This window comes from Tupaia chinensis, unplaced genomic scaffold (genome assembly GCF_000334495.1).
Source record: "Tupaia chinensis unplaced genomic scaffold, TupChi_1.0 Scaffold000045_1, whole genome shotgun sequence".
NCBI classification, from domain to species: Eukaryota; Metazoa; Chordata; class Mammalia; order Scandentia; family Tupaiidae; genus Tupaia; species Tupaia belangeri.
In genome coordinates, this window is record NW_006159501.1 from 3,979,266 (window position 1) to 3,989,473 (window position 10,208).

The following is a 10,208-nucleotide window of genomic DNA, read 5'->3' on the forward strand; positions in this document are numbered from 1 at the left end:
CAAGTTTTCCCCTACATAATTCAGTTTCTAGGGATAAAGAGGACATGGGGTCATCACTCAAAGAGCTCAGTAGGGGGAATTTGATGTGCACAAATAACTAATATGTAAAATGTAAAACCAAATTTTTTTTTTTGGAGAGGATTTTGCTATAAGGCGTGTGCTCTCGCCAGACAGACAGAGAGAGACAGAGAGACAGAAAGCGAGAAATCGCCCTCCCCAGGGGGAGATGGCCATGCCACAATCCCTTCTCCTTCATTCTCCTCTCGGGATCTTGGGCACGCACGCACGTGTGCCCGACTTGAGTTTAAGCCACCGGGTCTGGGACTCAAACCGTAGTCAGCTACATGGGAGTCCAGTGACATAACCATTACGCTAACTGCTAATCCCAAAACCAAATATGTTTTAAGAAACTGTTTGTATAGGCTTTTCTCCTTTGCTGCCATCGCCAGAGCAGCAGTGGCCAAAATGAAGTTCAATCCTTTCATTACTTCTGACCAAAGCACGAACTGTAAAAGGTATTTTTATGCATCTTCCCACAGCCACAGGAAGATTATGTCTGCCCCCCTTTCCAAAGAGCTGAGGCAGAAGTACAATGTGCGATATGGCCATCCGAAAGGACGATGAAATTCAGGTTGTGCGAGGACACTAAAAAGGTCAGGAAGTTAGCAAAGCAGTCCAAGTTTACTGGAAGAAATATGTCAACTACACTGATCAGGTACAGCGGGAAAAGGCTGATGGCACAGTTGTCCCTTCACCCCAGCAGGGTGGTTATCACTAGACTAAAACTGGACAAAGACTACAAAAAGATCCTGGAACAGAAAGCCAAGTCTCACCAAGTAGGAAAGGAAAAGGGCAAATATAAGGAAGAAACAATTGAGAAGATGCAGGAGTAAAGTAATCTTCTATACGGTTCTTATTAAATCTACTAAAATGAAAAAAAAAAACTGTAGAGTGTATTGATAAAATATCTGGGAATTAAAAGGAGGGGGAAGAGCATGTTTTTCTTCTGGAAGAATCTAGGAAATATTGTGTAAAAGAGTTGGGTTTCAATCAGGTCCTTGGAGGATGAAAAAGATTTCAACAGGTTGCCTGATTCAGGAGGCAATAGGGAGCATTCTACTAAATATGTATAGTAAATGAAGATAACCTCCTGACAAACTTTACAGAAACAGGGCAATTCAAATATTCATAAAGAGCATACACACAGGATTATAATGGAGCACAGTAAACTTTAACAACAATAATAAACTAAAAATATTCCTGGGGAAGAAATAACACCTAGCTTTATCCGGTTGGTTCATTTTCCTTTGCTTTTGATTCTTGTTCCTGTTCTGTGATTTGAAGTTTCTTTTTTGTGTGTGTGTCAAAGAAGCCTGTGTGACACTGTGAAAGTCATGATTATGCTGAAATTCACCTTTTTTTCCCCCTCAGCTGCTTTACCTATGTCTGTCAAACACACATTTTTTTAAAAGAGGTTTTTGCTATAGGGTGTGTGTGCTCACCAGAGAGAGAGAGAGAGACAGAGAGACAGAAAGCGAGAAATCCCCCAGGGGGGATGGCCACGCCACAATCCCTTCTCCTCCATTCTCCTCTTGGGATCTTGGGCACACACGCACACACTCCCCATGGGAGATGAAGCCACCGGGTCCGGGACGCGAATCGTGGTTGACTACGTGGGAGTCCAGTGACATAACCATTACGCTAACTGCTGGTCCCTCAAACACATATTTTAAATGGACAGAATGCTTGTATTTAAAAGTTTAAAAATCCCTTTTTAAAATCAAATCAATTTTGCTTCTTGAAGTATTTCTAGGTTGTCTTTCCTTTGAATGTAGAGGTTTATTTTATAGAAGATTTTGATAAACTATAACTGAAATGCAGTGGCACGGGTTTCAGGTGTCTTTGATGTAGTAGGGCTTATAACTTTTGGGGACTAGGTATTGACAGGAGGTCATTTTATGGCCTCTAGGAAGGTTCTAGCCCATCCTTGTTCCTTGCATGCATATTGCAGAAATCCCCCCATTAGGGTTTAAGATGACGTATACATGTCCTTGTACTGGTTAGGTACTTCATCATGGGCATCATAATAAGCTCTGGTGACTGAAATGTCAGTTTGATGGAGACCCAAGAGCCGTAGAAATGGACACAGCTTGTCACAGTAAAATTTTATACAGTAGAGTCTTGGTATTTGAGGACTTAGTATTTATGATTTTGACAATTTGTGACACACACAAATCCCATGACGCCACAGTAGCCATTTATAACTTAGCTGAGATGCAAATATAAATTTCATGAGTCCACGACAGTAGTTATGACCCTCGCTGTCTGCTCAGCACCCACAACTCAGTGTGGTATTGCTGTTGATTCTTCATTGGTAGCAAGCAGTCTAGCTCACGGAGGGAGAAATTGTTCTCTGTGGCGCAGTGCCAGAAAGAAGGCCAACGGTGGTGTGGACAAAAAGAGGAAATGGAGGGATTTAAGAAACGATGACTCTTAGGCAGTTTTAGATAAATACAAGAATCAAATAATGAATTTGATGATAGTGTGAATCTATTATTTGAATGGGTTGAAGCAAATTTTTTTTTATACAGAAAGAAGAAAATAATTAAGGAAATAGGTTTCAGCAAGAGCTAAAATTTGTTGTTACAAGAGAAATGAATAAAATTTAAATCCACCATTGTTGGTCTTGAAAATAGGATGTCCATGTGGGAAGGGTCCAGTTGGTCTTTTTGCCATTTTCTTTGAGATTCTCAGTTTCTTGTTTGTTTTTAGGTTTTTGTGATAGGGCACATGTACTCGCCAGAGAGGGACAAAGAGAAGGAAAGTGATAAATCATCCCAAGAGGGGTGACCATGCTGCAGTCCCTTCTCTTTCATTCTCCTCTTAGGATTTCGGGCTTGTAAGCACACATGTCTGGCATGATTTTCAAGCTGCCATGTCTGGGGCTCAAACTGTGGTTGGCCTTTTGGGATTCCAGTGCCTTAGCTGCTGTGCCATCAGCTGGCCCCATGTTTTCTTGGAATTTTGTACCGGATACTGTCACCACTCTGCTGCTCCCTCTTAACTGATGATTCCAAACAAGGGATAGCAGATCCCTGCTTTAATACCGTGTAGTACAATGTGTGTGAGGCAAGGCAAAGCTTTCTTCAGGGGTTGTTGCTAACGAACTGGAAACGAATGAAGACTGACTCTGTACTTGGTCTCACAAAGTATAATTTCTTGCCCTTCTCGGAGAGGTCTTCTCATCTGATCCCAGGCCCCCTTCATTTGACCCAGTTCATTTTGCTGCATCTACTTGGAATCTTTTCATGGGTGTTAAGAGTGCTTGAATCTGGGCCCAACAAAGTGTGGTCTAGAAAGAATTTCTTTTGGCTGCCCACAGTTTGCCTACTCCCATTTTCTATTAGATGACCTATGTTTTCTCAATGTTTTAAACCGGAAATACCTGCTTCCCTCTGAGGCGACCCTTCTCTTTGTCTCTAGGAGGGGGCTTTATGATTGAGATAAATTTCATCACAGTGCTGTAATGCCAACATCAAAGATTATTATTTTTTCTAATACTAGAAAACTCATTATATTTTTTATGACTTAGTATCCTTGTCACCAGCTTCTTGGATTCTGGGCCTGTACTTGCTGTTTCACACTGTCAACCCTGTCAACCTTGGACATCTCCTTAAAGAATAAATGCACAGAAAAACTTTATGGTTAATTTACAGTTCTATGGATGAGACAGAGGAGTGAGTATAAGTCATAATACCCAAGAAAAATTTATAAAACTGTCCACCAGACACTTCTGTTTCTCTGGAACCCTTAACAGATGGGCAATTCTGTAGGGATGAGAAAAATGGGAGGCAGTTGAGCTTGCCTTTGCCCTTTAGAGCCAGTGTTCAGCCACCTTCTCTCTTTTCTCTTTATAACCTCTCACTCCTCTGTTACAAAGAATGTAGCATGGATATACCCAAACTGATTAAAGGGGTTCACAAAGTAGAGAGGGCAGTCAGACTCTACCATTCTTAGAAGGCCATGAACAATCTAAAAATTAAATTTGGTGGGGAAGGTTTTGATGTCAGAACTCTTGACAGTACCAAAGAAGGGAACCTACAGGCCTCTCTATCAGTTTGCCTAGATGTAGATACAGAGGCATGAAGGGGTTTGAAGCTGCCAACAGTTAAACATCAACAGTGGAAATGTGTTTTCACTGTCTAGATACAAGTCCCTTATCAGGTGGATGACTTGTAAATACTATTTTCTCATTACATGGATTATCTTTTCATTTGATGAAATTATGTGCAGCATTTTGAGGAAGTCCAATTTATCTTTTATTCTTTTGTCATCTGTTCTTTTGAGCTTAAATCTAGAGACTATTACCTTACTAAAGGTCACAAAGGTTTATTCCTATTTATTTATCTAAGAGATTTATAGTTTTAACTTTTACCTTGAGGTATATGATCCATGTTTAATTTCATATGGGTATTCTTCACTGAAGTGATAGCATACCTTTGAAATACTTTATCTGAATTTTCTATTCTATTTCCTTGTTTATTTGTCTACCTTTATGTCAATATTACCTTGATTTGGTTATTGTAGCTTTATAAAGAGTCTTGAAATTAGGTAATATCAGTTGTATAACTTTGTTCTTTTTCATATTTGTTTTCTCTTCTAGATCCTTAGCACTTCCATGTAGATTTAGAAATTGTCTTGCTGGTTTTTATTAAAAAATCCTTTGTAGTTTGATTGGAATTTCATTGGCAGTATATGTCAGTTTGGGGAATGCAATGGTTAATATTGGGTGTCAACTTGACTGAATTGGAGGGTGCCTGAAAACTGGGAGATTTGTGCCAGACAAAATTGGTGAGTCTGTGGGCTGAGAGAGGAAGACCTGCCTTCAGTGTGGGCAGGCACCATCCAGTTGGCTGGAAGTGTGGGAGGAACAAGCAAAAAAGTATAGTTCACTTCTTCTCTTTCCTCTCTCTCTCTCTCCACCCTTCCTTCCAGGGTGTGCTATGTGTTCCATTCCTACACATTGCCTGCTTGCCCCTGTTCTACCACTTGGCCTTTGGCTGTGTTTGTTCCTATCACCTCCAGCCAGACAGATTCCCCTTTTTAAGCTATGGACTCTTGACTCATACCAGTGTTTGCTTGAGGATGTTCAAGCTTGCAGCCTCCAGGGATTCCCTTGCACTGAAACCACATCAGCTTCAGTGCTTTAAGGTTTTTCAGTGGTTTTCCAGCTTGCAGATAACCTATAGTGAGACTTTTCCTCCTTGTGATCATGTGAGATAATTCCTATAACAGGTCCTTTCTTTTACACATATATTTATCCTGTTTCTTTGGAGAACCTGTCCAATCCAGCTAGAGGAGGATTAGAGCAGGGAATACCTGTCAGGGAGGGTCACATGTCATAGAGTCACAGGTGTAGGACTGCCCTAAAGACATCAGAATTGTAGAGCCACCAAGAGCATGCAACAGCCACCTGGGAAAGAGGCTTTGGACTCTGAGTACGAGCAGCCACAGGGGCTATGACCAGTCAAGTCATGGGGGCAGGTCTACCCAGGGCAGACTTGGGGACTCAACTCTGCTAGGGAATGTGCAACACGGAGTGAAAGAAGATGGTTCTCCAACTTTAGGGTTTAATGCCTACTCTTTTTTTTTTAAACTTGCTAAGGGGGCCCCCTATCACTTTCTTTTTCTAGAAGGGTTATTTCTACCCTATGTATACCCCACCATTATATCTGGGAAGTTGCTAACATGTTTTTTATTTTTATATTTATTTATTTATTTATTTATTTCACAGGCTCAGAGATGGAAATACTTAGCCTGAGTCTCAGATCAGCCTTATGGGAACCAGCAGATGGCATAATGGTTACATTGCTGGACTCCTATGCGGTTTGAGTCCTGGACCCAATGGCTTAAAACTTACAGCAGGTGTGTGTGCATGCATGCCTAAAACCCCAAGAGGAGAATGGTGGAGTAGGGATTGTGGCATGGTCATCCCTTAGGGAGTGATTTCTCTCTTTCTGTATCTCTGTCTTTGTCTTTCTCTCCAGTGACCATATGTGCCTTATAACAAAAAATCTCTCTAAAGTAAAAGATCAGCCTTAGAACTTTGACTTTTGGGATAGTGCTCAAATAGTTCAGACATTTTGGAATATTGGAATGAAGGCTTGTATTTTACATGTGAGAGAGACACAAACCTTGAGAACTATAGGTGGAATATTATGGTTTAGGTAATGTTTTGTCCCACAAAAATAAATCTCTATTCTTTATAAAACACCCATTCTCAGATATTTCTGTTAATGCTACAGTAACAGACTAAGACAGGAAAAATTGATACCTTAGCAATAATCAATTTTCTAATCTATATACACAATGTAATTCTCCATTTACATAGGTCTTTACCTCAGCAGTGTTTCATTGATTTCTTTGTATATCTTGTCCAAGTTTGGTAGCTTTATCACTAAATATTAGGTTGTTGGGAAAGCCATGACATATTTTTTCTGTTTTTCTATGCAAAAAATGTGTCGTGACTTTCCCCACAACCTAATATTTTATATTTTTGTGCTGTTGTAAATGATATTTTTGTTTCAATTTCTAAATGTTTATTACTCTATATAGAAATACAATTGATTTTTGTATGTTTATCTTATATTTTATAACTCGCTAAGCTTAGTCATTAGTTCTAGTAGCTTTGCTGAAGATTCCTTTGGATTTTCAGTGTAGATGACTGTGTTATTTGTGAATAGGATTTTATTTCTTTCATTCCAACATAGATGGATTTTATTATTTTTTTTCTTAAATTATTGCCCTGACTAAATCTTCCAATATGATGTTAAATAGAATTGATGAATATCCCTGTCTTGCTACTGAACTTAGGAGAAAGCATTCAGTCATTCATCACCAGAGGTTTTGAAAATGGGGCTGAAGACATTCCCTACTATTCCTACTTTGCTGCAGTTTTTATTAGTAATAGTTGGGATCATCATATTGATGTATGAGTGTGCGCATTAATATTATAAATTGCATTACTTGATTTTTTGGGGGGGAGACTTTTTTTGCTACAGGGTGTGTGCACTCGCCAGAGAGACAGAAAGACAGAAAGTGAAAAATCACTTCTCAGGAGGGATGCTCATGCTGTAATCCCTTCCCTTCCATTTTCCTCTCAGGATTTTAGGTATACATGCACATGCACCAGGAGTGAATTTCCAGCTGCCAGGTGGACCACATGGGTCCAGCGCCTTAACCACTGTTACCCTACTGACCCCTCCGTTAACTAATTTTAAATGTTAGTCTTACCTTATTCATTGGCTAAATCTTTTCCAGTCATCGTATTAGTTTCCTAGGGCTGCTGTAGCTAAAGGCCACAAACTGGGTGGCTTGAAGCTACAGAAATGTATTCTCTTACTGTTCTGCAGGCTTAAAATCTAAAAATCGAGTTATGTAGGACCATTTTGTCTCTGAAGGCTCCAGAAAATATCCTTCCTTGTTTCTTTGCTGCTTATAGGACCATTTTGTCTCTGAAGGCTCCAGAAATTATCCTTCCTTGTCTCTTCTTAGCTGCTTTTGTTTTTTGGCAATTTTTGGCATTCCTTGGCCTGCTGATATATTACTCTAATTCCGCCTCTATCCTCACATGATTTTTCTTATATGTTTGCTGTCTCTGTATTCAAATATATTTTTTCACTTTAGAACACCAGGTCCAACCAAATCCATTTTGATCTCTCAACTTGTTTACATCTGCAAAAATCCTGTTTTAAAATAAGGTTACATTCACATATAGGGTCAAAACGTCAACATATCTTTTTTCTTTTTTTTTTTTGTTTCTTTTTGAAGAGATTTTTTTCTATAGGGCATGTGAGCTCACTAGAAAGATAGAGAAAGAAAGCAAGAAATCACCCCCCAGGGGGGATGGCCATGCCACAATCCCTTCTCCTGCATTCTCCTCTCAGGACCTTGGGCGGGCACACATGCACATGTGCCCAGCGTGAATTTAAGCCATGGGTCCAGAACTTGAACCTTGGTTGACTACATGGGAGTCCAGTGACATAGCCATTATGCCAACTATGGTTCCCCCAAAAATTTTTTTTTTTTTTTTTGAGAGTTTTTTTGCTATAGGGCGCGTGCGCTCACCAGACAGAGACACACAGAGAGACAGGAAGTGAGAAATCACCCCCTGGGGGGATGGCCATGCCACAATTCCTTCTCCTCCATTCTCCTCTTGGGATCTTGGGCACCTGCGCACATGCTCCCGGTGTGAGTTTTTAAGCCACTGGGTCCGGGACTCAAACCGTGGTCAACTACATGGGAGTCCAGTGACATAGCCATTACGCTAACTGCTGGTCCTGCCAGTATATCTTTTAAGAAGATAAATTCTGTCCTTTATAATCAGTTAAAATTTTGTTTAGAGTTTTGGATTTATGTTCAAGAGGAATGTTGTTCATAGTTTTTTTGTTGTTGTTGTTACTATCTCTTTTTTGCTTTGCTATCAGGACAATTCCAGATTACAGAAAGAGTTTGAAAGTTCTCTCTATTTGAGACCAGCAGGTGGCGTAATGGTTACACCACTGGGCTCCCACGTAGCTGACTGCAGTTCAAGTCCAGGACCCAGTGACTTAAAACTCACACTGGGTGCATATGCGTATGTGTCCAAAATCCCAAGAGGAGAATGGAGAAGAAGGAATTTTGGCATGTCCACCCCGCTGGGGGGTGAGTTCTCATTTTCCATCTTTTCTGTCTGTCTCTGTCTCTACACTGAGCACATGTGCCCTATAGCAAAAATCGCTTACTAAAAACTAAAAAATGTTTTCCCTATTCTTCTATTTGCTGCAATCAGCTGTGTAAAATTTCTATATCTCTTCCTTAATATCTGATAGAATTCTCTAATGAAGCCCTTTGGCTGTGAAGTTTTCTTTTTGCTAATATTTTTTGAACTATAGTTTTATAACTTCCATAGATGAGCCATTTAGTGTGTGTGTGTCTCTGTATATATATGTATATATTTTCCTTGAGTGAGCTTTGTTAGTGTCTTTCAAGAACTTTATCTATTTCTTTTTAATGGTTAAATATATTGAACTTATTCTTAACATTTTCTCATTATCTTTTTATTATATGCAGTCTATAATAATCTTTTTAAAATAATTATTTATTTAACTCTATTCATTCATTTATTTTTAATTTGACCAGAGAGAAAGAGAGAAAAAGAAAGAGAGAGAGAGAAAGAGAAGGCGAGAAAGCAAGCCACCACAATCAAGACTCGAATTGTGGTTGGCCGTGTGGGAGTGTCCAGCACCTTAACCACCATGCCACCCACTGGTCCCAATAATCTTGATATTGATAATTATGATTTTTTTTAACTGACCAGTCTGGTGGAGAAATAAATTTAATTGGTCCTCATAAGGTACTAGATTTTGATTACATTGACTAGCCTATTTTCTGTTTTCCATTTTATCAGTTTCTATTGAGAATTTATTATTTTCCGTTCTTTGCTCTCTCTATATTTAATGGGTTTATTCCCTAAGTGCTGCTTTATCTGCATACCATGCATTTTTTTGTTTGTGTGTTTTTATTTTTATTTCGTTCCAAAAATATTCTTTCTCTTTAATGTAAAGGACATTTAGAAATCTATCATTTAGTTTTCCAATTATTTGGAGATTTTCCAAGAGGTATTTAAGTTATTGATTTGTAATTTAATTTCATTTGATTGGAGAAGATACTTAGTGTGACTCAAATCCTTGTCATCTTATTTTTCTTATGACTTAGAATATGATTAGTCCTGGTCGGTATTTCATGGCACTTGAAAAGTACATATATTGTGCTATTGTTGGTGGCATGTTCCATAAAGGGCAATTACATCAAGTTGTTTGGCATATTTCAGATCATCTATATGCTTCCTGTATTCTATATTAATTTATGCTTACTTGTCCTATCTATTATTTATGAGAGTATTTAAACATCCAACTGTAACTGTGGATTTGTTTACTTGTCTTTGTAGTTCTATCAATCTTTTCCATATATATAGATTCTCTGTTATTAAGTATATGAACTTTCAGGATTATTATGTTCTCTTGAAGAATGGTTTCTCTTCTTTTCTTTCTTTCATTTTGGATAACTAATACTGCTGTGCTATTGCAGATTCTTCTGTACTGTCTAATCTGCCATTAATAACATCCAGGGTATTTTTTTTTTTATCTTAGACTTTATGATTTTTCACT

At 38.8% G+C, this 10,208-nt stretch overlaps 1 pseudogene; it reads left to right on the forward strand.

Moving 5' to 3' along the window:
* The first annotated feature begins 465 nt into the window (after window positions 1-465).
* LOC102485075 (60S ribosomal protein L26-like) lies at window positions 466-893 on the forward strand (annotated as a pseudogene).
* Window positions 894-10,208: the final 9,315 nt, after the last annotated feature.